The 18,679-nt window shown below is 33.9% G+C and overlaps 1 protein-coding gene across 5 annotated transcripts in view; it reads left to right on the top strand.

The window, feature by feature from the left end:
• Window positions 1-18,679, top strand: part of LOC110384536 (semaphorin-2A) — a 284,393-nt gene that overhangs the window by 168,502 nt on the left and 97,212 nt on the right. Inside the window, exon 1 of one of the 5 annotated variants that reach the window (XM_021345846.3) lies at window positions 10,539-10,799. The exons of the other annotated variants lie outside the window; for them this stretch is intronic. The gene's annotated coding sequence lies outside the window, so the exon portion shown is untranslated. Of the gene's footprint in view, window positions 1-10,538; window positions 10,800-18,679 lie in introns of those variants that run through there. 5 annotated transcript variants of the gene reach the window in all.

Raw genomic sequence — 18,679 nt, 5'->3', positions numbered from 1 at the left:
TCCTTGCCTAATTTTCTCAAACAAAACGGAACTTTGCAATTGGCCAAGAAAACGCCCGACGAATCTGATCATTAAAGTGTAAGTCTTTCTACCAAGTTGAAGATAAAGTACTTTCAGTTGAACTGCAACTTGTAGTTCCTGATTCACCGAGCAGTTTAGAAGACGGACTGGTGCACGAGAATAACATAAATAGTCTGAGCGTTCGATTAACAATGAATAAGCAATGCAAGTAACAGCCAATTGTTCCAGAATAACTTGAAGTGAATTGTGGCATTGGATTAACTACTCAGCGCGACCCGACGAAACTTCGTCTGCCTGAGATCATTCCCTATAATATTCAATTTAACTTTGACACTTCGCCCGTCCAACAAAACCACTGTCAGCTTTTTGTTTTAGGATATCATTTCTCACTTCTCGGATTAATTATAATTTGCGACAGAATAATTATTTCACTTATAAAGTCGCTTCTATCTTGGGAGCTCGTTTTGAATGAAGGCTTGTCATTGCCGACAAACTTTTGGCCGTTTATGTCTGTAGTTGGAACATCAGTTAGGCACATGTATAAAGGGAGTCATTGGTCTAGAAATTAATGCGAGTTAGTCTAGCGTATACGTCGTAAGGGCTTCTATATCTCTACATCTGAATGCTTGACATTCCCGAGCATTTAACTCCTTGGGTTCTGCATGCAATATGATAATATTGATATAGATAGAGGGAATTATGTCTAAGAAAAAATAATACCAGTACGGCAATAAATCACCTTAAAATAAAAGTAGACTCCAAGCACATCGAGTGGGTGTTTCAAAATGTCTATAGAACCTCAGCTCCAGATGTTCCTTTCTGAAATCAACTCCAAAACAATTGCCTCAAACGTTTCATTAAATACAGCCCTACTTAACATATTTCAGGCTAGACTATAATCATAAAGTTATTCGCAGACTTCTGACACGGTGAGGCAACAATTTCCTAGAGTGGGAACTAAGTTCCCTTTGAACAGAAAGGCAAGTGAAATAGATTATCGAATCCGTACGTACGATTAACTCCGTAGACAATTTGTATTCCGTTATGTTGAAGTGTGAATGAATTTCAAGTACCTAATGCTGTGTGAAAATCTCTTTATATTTATTGTGTTACCTACATCATATCATAATATAAAAGAGGGTCTGGAAAGTCATAGAATGATAATTTGGTTTTCGTGTGTAATGGTAAAAACGTTGACTATGATTAGTTACGTGGAAAAGCCCATGACTTAGACACAATTGCTAAAGAAAGAGGTCACATTGTTCTGAAAACTGCATAAATATTCATTTATTTTGTTAATGTTGATTTGTCACTTAAATAATTAACTCTTTTTAAACTGTACCAAAAATAAACCATAAATATTGAACCGAACGTAACTTATACACTTCTAGATTAATTAATTTATTTATTTATGGTTAAAAATATTCCACTGAAAAGCTAAAATAGGTATCTCCAATCGCTTTTACAAATTAATTTATTCTAAGATTACAATTCTTCACTACAAGTTATTAACTATTCAGGTTTTATCTTATAATAACTAAATTAACTAAATAAAATTAACTAATCAAGTTAAATTACTAGCTGAGTTCGCGGCACACTTATCTCGGTAAAAGTATCGTTTAATATTCACAAAGTCTAGAAATTAATTAAGCGTGCAATAAGAAATTTTGTATTTTTCTCATGCTAACCTCTTTCTTTATCCTTTGACCACCCCGTAGTGGTTCTGACAGGCAATTTTCTACATTATTATAATGTATTTATTCTTCCTTATATTGTTAGAAATGTTATAGTAGAAAAATAATATATTAAAATCCATCAGCTAAATTCCTTACGATATTCGTATCTGTGACTTCTACTTCAAGACGCTTCACAAAGTTTACAGACAATGGTTTGTCATTTAATATTTTATTATGCGTTTCGATATCCAACAATGTTATCTATGTAGGTACCATTATTTACCTACAATCATTTAAAAAAGTGATACATACATTATACCTCTATTCATTTCATAGTTTCAATGAAAGGCAAAAATGTTTGCGTAGTATTCTTCATAATTTAAGAAGCATTAAATATAATCTATTTAAACGAAAAAGGTCGTGAAGACGTGACTTTGCGTTGCGTATTATACTTGACATTAAAAGTCATAAAAGTACTTTCTGTGATTACTTTCATTGGACATCCAATAACTTGATTGGCACCGACTTTCTTTGTTATATTCCAGTGAAAATCGAAAGTATAATATGAAAAATATATTTTTCTGAGAAATCTGGCGGCGTGCATTCAATGGCTGTATCAAAGTCAGAATTATTAAACAAATAATTTGCACTTTTATTACCAGATGCGAACTTCTATTTTATGGAACATACCTACATTTATTGTATCGAGCCGTCTTTATATTAGCTAAAAAGCTTAAAAATTGCCGTGTACAACTTAAATGGTACGATAAACTGTTAAGCTTTTCATTTAGATATGGGACATACCAGCTAATTACATAATTTAACGATTCACACACCAACTCACCCAGGGTAAGAAAAATTATATAATTTACCTGTTTTAAAAGGATTTGAACGCCGTTTGATATAAAATCGATAAGCATAGAAAATTTATATCGATGCGTGTTCGATACATTGGTCATGTTAAATTATAAAGGAGAACTGTTTTGTGTAAATGGCTTAATCACGCAGGTGTAACTATGCCATTAACTATTAATGACTTTAGATACCCCATTTATTAACTTAATTTTTAAATTAATGAAAGTTATTTAAAATATTTACAAAAATGTTGAGGTTTTAGAATCTCATTCTAATTCTTTAAAAATCGACAGTAAAAAATGACCAAATTATTTACACTAGAGTATGCTAGCACCTAATTGCTTTTAATTGAAAATTTCCTATTAATTTAGCAGTATGTGTCATAGATTATTTAATGCCTGTCTAACATCGTGACAAGTAATTGCTGAAATTACAGCAAATGTCACATGTCTTGTAATTGTAGAACCTATTTTAAAATGAAAAATTCCTTAGAGCGGGTATACTTGTATTACCAATCGTGAGAAACTATTAAAGGAAAAAGCAAGGCGGAGTACAAGACTGACAGTTTTAGCCACCGACGTTTAAATATATTAGAAAATTGCCTACACGTGACGAGTAAAAAAGAAACCTACATCACACTGATAGCTTTTTTCCAATACCGAGGTAAAAGCCTTTAGGCCTACCTACGGTACATACCTTTTACACAAACTAACCTACAGCTGCCTTGAAGTATACAAAAATAATGTATGACAGGCTGGCATTATATCAGAATTGGATCAGAACATATTTTTTTCTATAGCCAAAGATTCGGCCTTCGATGTTCATACCCTTTGAACGATATTGGCCACGAATCTAGATGTTTTCTAAGCGGCTACCTACGGCCACTCAATCGTTACTGATATCACGGACCTTATAAAAATGTAGGAGAAATGTTACAAGGATCCAGGAAAGGCGGGATTTCTTGGTGAATGTTTTCTTGTTGAAATGTTTTAGGTCATGTCTTGGATAGAAATGTGGTATATCAATTTGTACTATCAGAATTTGTTCATATATTTTTAATAAGGCAAACATACACATATGTACTTCTAGATCTAGTATTCTATTTGTTTGAATATTTTTTATGCAGATGTCTCATTAATTTATCTGAATGTAATCTCGATTAGAGCCATATGGTGATTAAGTAATAATATAAATACATGAATATTTTACAATGGATTGACTGAGTTAATCGTGTTGAATGGATCAAAAGGTTTCGGATTTTCACTAGATATTCATAATATTAACCTTTTTGTACGTGTTGACATTATATTACTTGATCCTTGACTTTGAAATGATACAACGTAAATACAAAATTAAAATAATGCTAGAACATTATAAATGAAAAATGCTTTTGTAAATTAAAATTGCCTTTAAAAGGTTTTTTATAAAGCACAGACTCCATTATTTGTATGCAGTTGGAACCGGATTAAACTGGAAATAACATACGTAGTGTACTAGAGAAAAGTTCGCTATGGCATAATATGTTGTTCAAAGTTATAGAAAGTAAATTTTATTACGCTTGTTTGAAATAAAATAAATTGCGAGTTCTGTTCTGTACAAACGAGCTTATAAAATGCGGAAAAATATGTGGTTGTGTGTACACCTTGTTGGAACCAAAGATTATGTGAACTGGTGTAGCTGTTATTGTTAATATTTTTCGTTAATTAAAACTAACCGCGTATGTAGCGTTTAATAATACATGGTAAGAAATAAGTTTGATATTTACGGACGAGTCATGAACTTTAATTTAATACTATGTGCACACATAATTTGTTTGTAGAGTCTAATGTACGCACACATTTTAAAAAGTTTGTTTTTCCACACGTTTTAAATTATTAAAGAGTGTAATGTAAACAACCAGATTGACAATCCTTATTGGGTAAACAAACTCCACCAAACTAACCAAAAAAAGAGCAACATTTTAAATACGAACAAATAGTTACACGACCTCTATCATCGCTGGCCATTTGAGACAATTGAAGGGTAGTCCATAAAATTCTTAAGTCGCAGATCGAACTGTATCCGACATGGGAGACAGTTTTGGTTTCGTGATTTCATTGCTATTAGGGAGGGCGGGCCGTTCCACGTTTATTGTTCAAGATACGAGTGGATTTGTGGAAGCAATTTCCTTTATACATTTTGTTTTGTCCTTTTTCCTGCAGTTTGATAGTCCACTTCGTGAGTTGTGGCCTTAGTTCGATTTAGCAAAACTCTCTGAATCGATACGATACGCATCTCGGCCGCAACCTGCCTCGAAAGGGAAAAATGTAATTATACAATCCGATCACGTATACAGTTGAACGGAAACTAATTTAGCACCGAAGTTCTTTTGGCAAAAATTAAACAGTGCCCCCTATTTACTTTTGTGATTTAGAAAAGTAAATGTTACCGTCGTGATTAGAAGTTTTATGGCATTAGTTGTTGCTAACTTCACGATAAAGTAAATACTACTGTCTGGGCAAAGACTCCCAAAAGTACACAAAAAACATTGATGGATTAAGTTACTTCTTTTGCCAACCCCTACATAATTTGAAAATAACAAAAGCAAGTCAGATGAATTCCTGAAAAAAAAAACTTAATTGTTTGGCAAAAATAACAATAGACCAACACCCAAAGTTAGCATTAAACATTTATTTCCATTTGCCAATTAACTCAAGTAGCAGCCCACACAAAATTGTTACAAAGCTTAGCACACACGGCATAAAATATAAAACTGTTTGCCCAAACCCAAGTTAAAGATTCATGTTGCTCCTCTTCAAAGTCATGCTTTCTCGTCACAGGTAAGAAAGCCCCTTCGACGCAAATAAACATGAAATCGTCATTCAGACGTACGCCTCATACAACCTAGACCCCGCATTTATACGACGGGTTTTTGTCAATTCGTGCCGTCTTTGCTTCGGTCCTGTCCATTTCGTCCACAGCATTGACATTGAATGTTGTATGGTAACTATTTTAGGATTTTTGGTTACTATTTTTGAAGGCCTTTTGGGTAGTCCTTCTAGAAGTTTTGTCTATCTTGAAACTGATTTCCAGTTTTTTTCTTACAAATGAAAGAAACAAAAGAAGAAATGTACCTTGTAGGCGTACCATAGTCACACATGTATATTTAGCAGCCATCTCCAAGGATTTTATACGCCTAGTGTTTATGATAATAAACATGCCTGTTTCTAGATAATTTACTACTCCTACATTAATTTATTCCTACATTACATCACTTAATATACATTAGAGTATTCTGAAGGTAGCTATAATTATTTCTCAAAAGCTTTCAGTATAGTTAGATTAATTATTCAAGTTAGCAACAGTAGCAGAATATGTATCGTGACGGATTTCCACCTACAAACAAGACCGGTAAATGTAGTACTTAAGAACTTCCATTGTAATGTAATACAGAAATACTAATGAGCAGCGTTAATTAATAGGCATATTTAGGATCTGGATTTAACTAAGCTCAATTATGGACTACTCACAAACTTTAAGATTTAAACAACAATTTTAATGAATTATAAACAAAGCTCTTACAATGTTGTTTCAGTTTCTAGAATTTCGCAAAGTGCTTATGATCATCTTGCGATATTATTCTAACAACAAAGATTTAGCACAAGCAATCCGAAGATCGCTTTATTTTCACACGCCAATGAACATTGACTTATACAAATCTGGAAGTATATCTCGTATCGCCAGCAATAATGTATCGTTCAAGAATAAAGCGTAGTCTCGAAACGGTGCCATTTGAAGGAATCAATCAAAGCCAAACGTTCGCACAATCAGCGTGCGTGGGACGGACGAGCTAATCAAACTAATGGCTACCGGAGGGCCGGCCGATTGGAGTCGACTCGATGCCGCAACAAATCACAACAATAACACTGACGCCTGATTGATTACCCTCAGCGACGGCGGACTCTATTCGATCCCTGTTATACCTGATTGATTCTTCATTAACATGTTCTTTCCTTGAGTATATCTTGTTAAATGCCTTATAATCTTTTATTTTCGCAATCTAATCTCCATTCCCCAGCCTATGCTAGTAACTAAGATCTAGGATTAGAATCTCTTCGGGGTAGGTACCTAAAACACCTTCTTCTGTAACTGTTATTAACTAGTTGTTTGCTTACAAGCCTTCGTTTGCAAGGAATCATGAATAGACTTTGTCACATTGTACATATAGACTCAATAAACAGTTAAGGGATAAACAAGTAAAAGAAGAACGTTTTCAAAAACCTCCACTCATGCTTTTAATAAAACCGATATGTGTCTTGTACATTCGCTAACAGAAAAGACTTCGAGTGGTACAATTGCGTCATTTTTAGCCAGGACCGATGCGACGTCAGCTTGACGTCAAGTTAGCGTCAGTGCGGCCTGCCTCGCCTCCTCGACCAGACATTTATTAAGTAGGAAATACGGATGAACTGGCTCCAGCGTTGTTAAATTGTTCAACAATTGTTGTAACAGCGTTTAGCCGATGTTTGTTTTAAATTAAGTAGTGACCTAATTCAAACTTTCACTGCTGCTATCGCTTTTTATAATGTGCTGTTTTAAGCTTGTTTTAGTTTTATGCTATTTCGCAGAAATGAAAACTGCTCGTTAGAGAATCCGCAAGGATTTTCAACATAAAGAGCAGTGCAAATTTTACTCAACACTAATTCATGGTTAAGACAACTTTTACCAACCTAAATTACTTACTAAAATCTGTTATAAAATAATAATTAAAAAACTCCTCAAAATTGCATTTCTGCCATAAATCCTCAAAATTCACTTTAGAAGTCGTGTGAACCACCAAAGCTGATAAGTGCTCACACAACAATAAAACGTCACTTAGTATTCACCTGTCGCCCTGTATTAATACCGACGGGCTTACCATACAGGCCGACATGCATTTTGGAGTGACAGCCACTGGTCAGACTTTTGCGGATGCAGCACAAAGGCACTTATTTTTTTTGTCGGACTAACGTAAAATCCAAATCAATGGTTAGCTCGACTCACTTTTGTTATTGCTGCTATTATATTCTGGCCGCCGCTTGTCGACTATTTCTGGCTTTTTGGCCACTCGAAGCCGGTAAATTCGCGTAAAAATTTATGGACACGTGAGAGATGCGATCGTGCCTTTAGATAGATAGAACTCTTTTATGGCAAAGTATTATCCTTGCAGAATTTTAAGGTGATTTCCTAGGAGATATCAACTTACTACCTGCAGGCACCATTCATCAATGTTATTAAGGCTCCCAGCAAAATGTTGTGAATGACATCGTAGTATATTTTATACACGAGACTAGCCTTCTGGCACAATATTGGCCGACACAAAAGATAAGCACGAAGGACTACAAGTCGAGAGATGAGGGCGACGTCATATTTCTTTTATCGTGTCTTTAAGGCAGGTAACATTACGTCATCTGTCGTACGTCTTACTCTGCAGCTCATACAAAATAAACCGACAACAGCTGCTTATTGTATCGCTGACAGCAAAGCCGTGGTACGCTATTGTGAAGCTCCTCCGAAGAAATAAATAATAGCGACTTACTTGATCCTGCGAAGCTACAATGCGTCGTCATTATTTCGCGCTTATGGAGCCACAGGCCCTCTTTTCACTCCATTTGTGCAATGTGTGTGAGGCCTTATGTCAAAACAATTGAACATTTTACTGTCTCGTGTATTGTCTTGAACTTTACTGTTTAACATTTTTCTCCCATTGAGCTCTAAATGTTGTCACATATTTGTTTCAACGAGTTTAGCTATTGAAGTGCCCTGCACTTCAAGCAATATTAACGAATATCGCCAAATTTTGTTATAAGGTGCTAAGTAGGTAATAGATAAATAATATATTACATATAATGAAACCTATAAAATTTCTCAAACAGCTGCAGATAAGACTTTTCCTTGCAATCGTAGAGTCTCTTTGTGTGTTTATTCTTGTATGAAGGTTTTGCGAAAATAGAAAGCAACGGTTTTGCTTAACACGCGGATTACCGTGGTATCTGACAACACAATTTCTATACCCGTTGAAGTACTCGTTGTGTTGGGATTCCGTATTCGAAAAGCTAATGAAGTGTAGCGCTAACGTACCCGTGTCAAACCGTCAAAAACACGACATATTTCACGTGTTATTTTTTGTTTTTTAACCGATCGCCACGTCAATTTTGTTTAGGATTACGGAACAGGACGGGAGAAGAATGTGCCTATATCAAAAACGGCTTATTCGTTTCGTATTCGGGCAACGTGCTCTAGAAATGGTATACCTCGAGTGAATGTATGGTGCTGTCATTTCGCGTGAAGTTTGACAAAGGTATAAAAATAAAGGGCGTGAACATTATACTATAGTACACTAATTTGTGTGTTCGCTACATGGGAAGGGATTGTGTGTTGTGATACGGTGTCGTGGCGCGTTACCGTCAGCTCGCCTCCCGCGCCGCATGGCTCCGGTTTCGCAGAAGTGTTTCGCTTGACGCTCTCCGATCACGGACACGTTTTTTTTTTCGGAAATCCGATACCGACAACAAACAAAAAATTCTAATTTCGTCTAACTATGATGTCTAACGGATGTTTTATTTTTATCTTGTGGTTAAATAAAACATTAATATTAAGCCATTTGCTTGTTATAAAAACTGCATGGATCTTTTTCTTATTTAACTCTATTTAAATCAGTCCTATGCATTCCGTTTGCAATATAAGATTTCAGTTGTGAATAACATTGATTATAATTCATAAGACTTTAAAGTTCTCTGAAGTCTAACAAAATAATTTTTAATAGACTTTTGATAACTCATTATATAAAATAAATTAATATGATGAAACAAAATGTAAAAAATATGGTCAATACGTTTAAAATGATTTGATAAAATATTTTGAAGTGGTTGAATAAAAGATTGCATCAATGAAAGGGTAACTGCGCTATAGATAACAGTAAAAAAATAACAGGTGTCAACATTTTTAAACCGGGTCAAACTTATCTAACCATTAAATATAAGGGTTACAATAACGAACTCTATTACATAATACGATCCCAATTAAAATAAATTGTGTAATAATACGGTTGGTACAAAAACCACATTTAAAAGCAGATGTCTTCATTGTAAATAAAGAAAGTAGTGGAGGCGCTTTATGCAAAAAACATTCACAAAATTTTGCAGCATACGTTACTACAGTACCTGCTACTTTGTGACATCTTGACGTAAGGATGCTACCTGCGCTGCTGAATCATTTATAAGCTTGCGAAATTTGTTGCGACTCCAGCTCTTTCGCTTATCTTTAGAATATGCTCCATTGTTCTTGAGTTGTTTGAACACTTGTTTATTTCTGGGTTGTTTTAAATTTTTAACTTTGTTTTGGCTTTACTGTATTTTAAATATCTCTAAATAAGTACTGTATATAATGGGTACTTTGGGCCCTAATGAGCTGTTATTTTGTTGAAAAAAAACTTTAATATTGTTCGTACAAAAGCTCTATGTATAAGTAATTAAAGTTCCCTGTTTTTTATCGCTTAGCGAATTGATCAGGTGACAGCCCTAAAAGTTTCATCTGCCACTTGAACGATCGAAAGGTACGACGGCGCGCCGGTATCAGGAAGGAATGTACAGTGGGTGACTTGAACAGTTCCTGTCCCATTCGCTCGCAACCGGCTTTGCCTAAGCTAAATTTGTACGCCGTCTCATTCATACACACCAACATTTTCAATACTTACCTGCGTAAAATGATATACATCTGTTGCGGTATCAACCTCTCGCTCGCGCTTACGTTCCCAAATGCATTGTTGATATACGCGTCCCGCTCGGGCGTCTCATGAACAGGGGGTAGACGGTGTTGGTGCACGTTTGTGTTGGTGTTCGTTTATTTAGTGAACTTGGAAGCTCGCTTTCGTGTTTGTGCATAGGGTGTCGGCTATGATTGTGTGCGTGAGTTGTAGAGGCGCGACATAGCTTTGCCGTCTCCATGACTTAAAAGTTTTGTACGGAATGAGACCAGCGAGCTAGTTCTGCGCCGGCCGGCACGCTTGATGCACGCGTGTGGGACGTTCGCGTCCAACTTCTTCGTGAATCTACGAGTATAAAAACTTGTTTTTAAATACATTATAACTGAAAGTTATTGAACTGTATTTTAGTTAGTGACGTTAAACATTTTGCGACTAATTAAAGTGATTATACTGTCATTGAATTGTGTGTTGTTTATTTTTTCTGTGAAACTGCAACGTGTTTGGTTCAACGGACTACGGAGGAGGTTGGTCGTCGTATTCTCGTGTATAGGCTATTGTGCATCAACCAAATAACTCTGGCATATTTTGTCTGGCATTCAAAAAGTTTCTTTTGACAACTGTCACCTGGGAACTAGGTATTACGGGCAAAAAAAGTGAAACACTAGATTTTTTATTCTTTAGTAAGATAACACATAAAATTAACTTGATAGAACAACTAATATAAAGTAGTTGGGCCATATTCATTCATGCAGTCAAAAACTTAAACTTTTTCTTAACTTATTAAAATCTCAAATAGGTTGTTAGACAAACAATAAATTTGATTCAAGGCTGAGTTTGACAACCTTACACAAAGATCGATCTGAAATGAAATGAATCATCAACGTCATTTTTAGCATACGAGAGAATAATATATTTTTTGTCATTTAATTGTAGGTAGGTATAATAATCATCACCAAAATTTTTGTTGGCCAGCGTCTGTCGAGTTGAACAACCTTAGGACGTAAATAGACACAGAAACTGAGTGTACACAAATGGCCGGTAAACGCCGACAAACGGTTATCCCCTTTACAAAATCATCGTCAGGCCTTTAACCTGGTTAAATCATAACTAGGTTTCAGTTCATTTAAATGTAGCCACTAATGTCGAAATTACTTACCAACTAGGTAATAACTTAAAAGTATTTATTTTCCACTGTCGAAGGCAATTAAATTTTAATCTTAATCTAATCTAAGTATTTTTTTATCTCAGTTAAGAAATAAAAGCAACGAAAAGTCCCCAAGTTTGCCAAAAACTTATTTCCCGAATATACATTTCGTCTGACTGACGAAGAGTTTTCTCGATTACTTTTTCAATAGATAAGTAGGTATTTAAGCTTCGCTATAAGCAAACAAAAATAATGCCATTGTTTTTCTTAATCCCATTAGATACAATTTCGATAAAAAGAAAGTCAAAAGTCCTAGTCAACTTTCTATAACCAGTAGGTTTCATTTCAGACCGCCAAAAGTCCTGCCCAAACCACTGAGGTTTCACTACTACCTACCAGATCTCAAATTTTTCTTTCAGTTTAATTATCAATTTCTATCAAATATTCTATAAATTTCCATTTAAAGAACGGAGAGAAATTATAACAGCTGAGAAAATGGTACCATTTATTAAATAACTGATTACGGTTACTATTTATCGGTGTCTAATATGGGTTTTCTTGAATGATAATAATCGGGAATAAGTAAAACTTTATTTACATTTTATTCCTAATAAATATTTTGATATACCTAGAGTAAAAAATAAAGAAGGAGTCGTTGGAATTTTATGATCGTTATTATAAAAACGTTGGTTCTCTTTTTTAACCCTAGTGCATAGATTTCTCTGACTTTTCAAACTCCATAGAAATAAGGCAAAAGAAGAAATTGAAAAATATTTTTTTTTTGTATTTATACGTAAATAGTTTTGGTACCTTTCCAGTCACAACCTCCTAGGTACCTATTATTTTTTTCTATTCTGATTGAACTTTACAAAATCACTGGCATTCCAGATCAGATACCTAATGAAAATTAAACGCCCCATTAATCCTATTTTCAAAAGGTTAAAGTATAAAAAGAGGACGAAATCTAATTTTAGTGTCTCTTTTTAGGAAGAATGCTTGACCCTTTTAACTTAGACCTATCTATCCTAAATACTTAGGTAGGTACATGGATAGAACTGCTATTTTTCTTTCAGTGTTTTTTTTACTGGGCTTATTTTTTATAGTCTGCTTGATATTTTTTTTATAAAAACTTGTCAATACGACTAGATAAATTGTATTATAGTATTACCACTTTTATCTAGTCGTATTGACAAGTTTTTAAAATAGGATTAATGGGGCGTTTAATTTTCATTAGGTATCTGATCTGGAATGCCAGTGATTTTGTAAAGTTCAATCAGAATAGAAAAAAATAATAGGTACCTAGGAGGTTGTGACTGGAAAGGTACCAAAACTATTTACGTATAAATACAAAAAAAAAATATTTTTCAATTTCTTCTTTTGCCTTATTTCTATGGAGTTTGAAAAGTCAGAGAAATCTATGCACTAGGGTTAAAAAAGAGAACCAACGTTTTTATAATAACGATCATAAAATTCCAACGACTCCTTCTTTATTTTTTACTCTAGGTATAACAAAATATTTATTAGGAATAAAATGTAAATAAAGTTTTACTTATTCCCGATTATTATCATTCAAGAAAACCCATATTAGACACCGATAAAAACTATCATAGTTCATAAACAAAGAACTAAACACAGATTCAATAATGAATATGAGAGCAAAGCTCATTCCGATCGCCTCTTAAATACGGTTCAGAGGCGGGTCGACACCATCAAAGAGGTCAATAGCATTACGACGGTCCCGAAGTCCGTAAAAATCTCATTCCATAACACAGTAAACTTTAGCCCGCAGATATCAAAGTGGTCGTAAAGGCCCCTCACATACCGTCAAAAGAATTACTATCATTGCCACGCTGTTGTTTCTCCTTGTCCTAAACAATTGATATCTCTATTTGTATCAATAAGATGGGAAGCAGACGTTTACGTGAATTTCGTACGTGTCCAGAATACAGTGGTGGAGTCGAGTGTCGGACGGACGCAGCATTTATTGAAACTATTGACATTTATACCAGGTTTATGGATCGGTTTTGGGAACTAACTGGAACCATATTTATATTTTTTATTATATTATTCCGATAACTGTTGTTATTCATACTATTTATGTAGTCTGTGTGAGAGAAATAGTATTAATGAAGACTGTAGAACCATGTACATTAAAAATACTTTTTAAAATGTATTCACTACTTCAACATAATATTTACCATTCATTATTTTTAAGTCTGAATCTAAAAAGGAGTAAAGTCTATTTTAACAATATTTAACATATTATTATTTGATAATCATACAAAGCCGTATAATGTTAAGTTGAAAATTGATGAAAGATAAGTCAAATACAAAATAGTGCTGACGTTGAAAAATGTTTGACATCAGATGTGCTATTCCCAAGTTATATTCTAGTTCAGCAGATACAATACAAAGGGCTTTCTTGGCACAAAGTTAGCCAACTTATGGTGGAATTTAATATTAATTTGTGTTCGTATAGGTCTATAGATATGTTTGTCCATCCCTTTGAGTCTACGAACATTTCTTGAGGTTGCGGTCTGATCCGATAGCTCTGTTAGTACCATTTAATTGATTTTGTACAACAGAAACTAATTAGAATTGAGGTTTATGTAACCGAACTGTATTAATAAGTTATCGTGTTGACCCTAACATAATCTCGTCTTATTGATCCCTTTTGGATAATTGAATAAATTAATATTCGCCACGTACCTAAGATTTCACGGCAGCATTAGGTAGGTAACTTTATTATTATTCTTTGCGTTTGATCTTACTTAGATATTAATAGCAGCAAATAGTAATAAGTAATTTCTTCGTCTGTCTATATGGATTATTTTGTATAGGTATGTATCTCGTATTATGTTTAACAATAAATTGGTGCGAGGAGTATATTCGTTCAACTAAAACAAAGGCCATATGAATTTAAAAAAAATATATTATTCTAGGTATATATTTTATTTTATTTAATCTCACTCACACTCAAATTACAAAGCAAACTGGTTAGATTTCTAAAAATATTTCTACGTTCGATATCATAGGTATAATTGGTCAAGAGTTAGATATCTGGATGCAGAGGTAGTTTACACGTGACACGGGTGAAACCGCTCCTGTAAGCTAGTTATGATACATTTTTTTATATCAAAAAAGGCCTTTCAAAGGTTGAATCCAAACCAATGTCTCATCTCTCACTTCTCTTCGTATTATTTGTGTTTAGCTTCATATTGGCTAACCGATATTTATACAAGCTTCCTTCATAAGAAGCTTACAATTTGCTGTTTCAGTTGTCTATTAATAATTCAGGGCAAAATTTCCTGTGTCCGCCACCCTATCTCTTCTAACTATTCAATTTATTACACTGAAATACTTTAAAAACATCAATCGTATGTATTTTTTGAATTTAATAATTTATTTCATTTATTTTTGATTAGGTACCTTTATTGAGGTGTGTACTTATAGCACATAAACAAATGAATAAATAAATATAAATTAACTAATGAGCTATGTTCAATACAATATTTTAGTAAAGCCATTAAAATGAATAGTGACACAGTTTTGTTTATTAACATAATGAAGTTAATGAGATTCCCTCGATTTGCAATTCAATATTTCACACGTTTATTTCGCAAATGCATGTCATATTGTTTTTTGGTAATAGTATTAATTCATATCAAGTTAAACAGTTTTCAATATGAATAAGCGCCGGTCATACGAAATCATTTCTATGATCCGTTTTGGGTCTCGGCTCAAGCTTGAGTCACATCACGTTAGCTTAATAATTTGCCGAACCATACTCATTCATTTGTTAAATATACTCATTTCAAATTACGCATGATATTAACACGTTTTCACAATTAAAATACATATAACATAACGCATCATAAGTATCATAATACAAATTCCTATGATAAATTACTATCACCATGTCCAAATTGTATTTAACAAAACAAATTTTCAACGAAACTCAACATCAAATCAAAATCATTAAGACCATTTTAATTGTGGAGCGAGCAAATGTTAATTTACTTAACTAAGATGTGTCGGCAGATATTTTTACCAGGCTTAATGACGTGACATGGATACGGGTTCAGGAGGAAACATCAAGTATTGTGTTTCGGAGCTCACTGGTCTTTATCGAAGCGAAATTTCATTATAATCGTGCCCCATTCCACCTACCCACCATTCAATTGGAACACCTTCATACAATTGGGAGGGTTGCCTCAATGGGTTGTCGGATGAAATTTCTTAACATTCTTCGCTCATAATGAGCAGAGTCTGTCGTGCAATGGCCAGTAACGGTGTAATTGTACAGCGAAACGAGATCGACAGATATTAAAGGAGATTAAATCCGCTTAATGAACCCAAGTAATAAAATTACAACGTTTTAATATTTTCCCGAAATTTCTAGGGAATTTCGGTGTTTAGTTTTGATTAAATTTAAAATTTTTGATAATTTCGTAAAGGTCGAGATGTTTTAATTAGATTTGTGAAATGGTTTTATGGAAATTCTTTTAAAACTGTGTAAAAGATAACATCAAAGATACTTGAAACTGACATCTGAAGAAAGTTGAATGGAAATAATGATGACAAATAACAAACGCGTAACACCGTCCTGATACAAAAAAGATGGAATTCAGATACAGGATGTGGATGGAGAATGAAAGAATAATAATTTACAAGATAAAAAGTCGCCTATCAACGTGCATGAGCGAAGTCGTAGTGAATCACCTGGTAATGAAGACATCATTATAGAACCGGTTCCGATGGCCGAGGGGCTACGAATTACGACAAAAGCTTCCATTTTTTTTCCGTAGAATTATTTAACGCACGACTTGATCGTTAACTTAAATATTTGTATTTAAATTTTTTTCTCCGGAGACATGTTTGTGTAGATTGTCATCGGAAGCCTCTTCATTGCTTACTTCTGGACGCGTTATGGTAAATAAATTAAAATTATCCAAATTTTATCTTTTGAACGTTATATTTTCTAGTAAGATAAACCTGATATTTTGTGGTATGTTCAAATGTTAATAAAAGGCCTTAGATCTGTTATCAAGCAGTCACAGTAGATTTAAAGGCCATCTATCATTTTAAAATGAATCTTACAGCATGTTCTGATCCCCTAGGATACAAACAAAATAAGAAATGAGTTTTAACATTGATACCCTTTAAGTGTTATTAAAAAATGGGGGAGATTTGAAATATTCACTGCAAAGGATCTACTGTCAATTGAACAAAAATCGCTCAGGCGTTTAACCCGTAGAGATGTGATAAGTATAACCGATATCATTAATCATTCGAAATACAAAATTTGGAACCCCCTGTATGACAAGCTCTAACCGAGGGTACATTATCATGTACATTTAGGACGAAGGATAATAATATAACATTTTCTATAAATAAAATATATTCTTTTGATCGTTATGCTATTGAATTTAAAGTATACAATATAATGAAGGACAAGAATATTACAGTACATGTCATTATTTTACCATAATTTTAGATCAAATTACATTTTCAAATTAAATTGTTGTAATCAAAGAGCGGAACTAATCACCATTATGCTACGATCGTACGATTAAATATATAATTTTGTCAACCACTGTTATTTCAAGACTTATATACCCACACAATTGTATCGATATTACAGTCTATTTCGATCAAATATGTAGGAACCGTACTGCTAAATATATATCGAGAACGTGTTAACGGCCGAGCGTTTTTATTCGACGACAAAGGCGTTTAGAGTACGTTTAAATATTAACTATAGAATAAATGATGAACTAAGTTTCATGTCCCAGTTCGGATAAACCGAACTTACTAGGCACGTCTCTATCCCTTTCATAGTCCCTTTTTTGAAGGGCCCTATCTATTTAATTCATCTCTGGACTCTTTCAACGAGCGATCCCTGACCGCATTCAGCGAAAGATATCGGTCACATGACGACCGCTGCGAAAGATTCGAGTTAAATTTAGTAGAAGACATTTATTTACTTATTCAGTGGTGTCCTCGTAATCATCTCCAAGGGTAACTGTGGCGATAGCGGATCATCGTTGATAATAATGTAATGGATTAACTTTCTGTGTGACCGATGGAAATATTTCCGAATTCGATTTAGTGAAAGGGTTAATGGTTACTGATTGGATTGATTGAGTATTGTCGTCCTATTTTTATTTTTATACATAACCTTGATCAACTTTGATTTTTACGAAGAATCTAATCTGACTCGTGGTAAGAGTAGAGAAATTAAATTATATGGAGCTACATAAATATAAATTGGTAATATCTTCCGTCCCTAAACCCATTTAGAATCCCTGGCAAGCAAACATATATTTGTAATTAAAGGCCTATAACGCCCGCCGAATATCTAGCGTGGTGGCAATTAAAAACAAAACACACACAATATTTTCTATGTTGCCATAATAAAGGGTAGTGGATACCCCTGTTGCATATCGCCATGCGGTTTCCATTACATAGGTGTGCTTAATGCCATCGACTCGTGTAATGGTCTTTGCTGCCATTAAGCTACCCCATAACATGGTACTTTTTTAATGCAAACTCAACAAGTAAAATTGTCATTTTTATTGTCATATAGGCGTACGCTATGTATTTTCTCGTTCCCTATAATTTTGTTTTATCGGCTTTATTATATTTTTTATTCAGTACAATCGGTGGGTGACATTTGTTGCTATATTGGGTTTGGTTTGTATTTTCTGGGATCTAATAATAAATCATGTTTTTTTATAGCAGTTTGTATAACAATGAGATGCAATAATTGGCCAAATGGTGGTTTTATGCAATTTGATGCTATGTGATGTTAGTAGTTTTGATATTTGATTTCTATTGACATTTGTGGATTTTAAAATTGGAAATGTTCTCATTATAGATTAACTGATTTGATTGAATTATAAACAACTATTATGTGGTTAGAAAGATCATTGTAATTTAAAGCATTCACCGAAGGCAATGGTCGTACTGTGCGATGTTTCCGCTCTTTGGGGTCCCATTCTTCTAAGTTGAAATAAAATTGTTCAATATCAAAGTGTAAACGAGTTGAATGCCAACCTGCTTTTAGAAACAGGTAAACATCATAAAATACCAGGTATGAACCAAGTGGGATAGGCAGTTTAGTTAATTACTTTGGCCTAATCTATATTAATTGGAAATTCATAACACCGTAGGGGTACCTACAGTGTAAGCTATCAATTTGTTTTCCACGAAACTAATTATTTTAATTTTACTTTAACCGAACCTGATATTAAAGTT

The sequence above is a fragment of the Helicoverpa armigera genome, chromosome 16 (assembly GCF_030705265.1).
Source record: "Helicoverpa armigera isolate CAAS_96S chromosome 16, ASM3070526v1, whole genome shotgun sequence".
NCBI lineage: Eukaryota > Metazoa > Arthropoda > Insecta > Lepidoptera > Noctuidae > Helicoverpa > Helicoverpa armigera.
The sequence above is the reverse complement of the archived record's forward strand: the minus strand, read 5'-3'. Positions and strand labels throughout refer to the sequence as shown.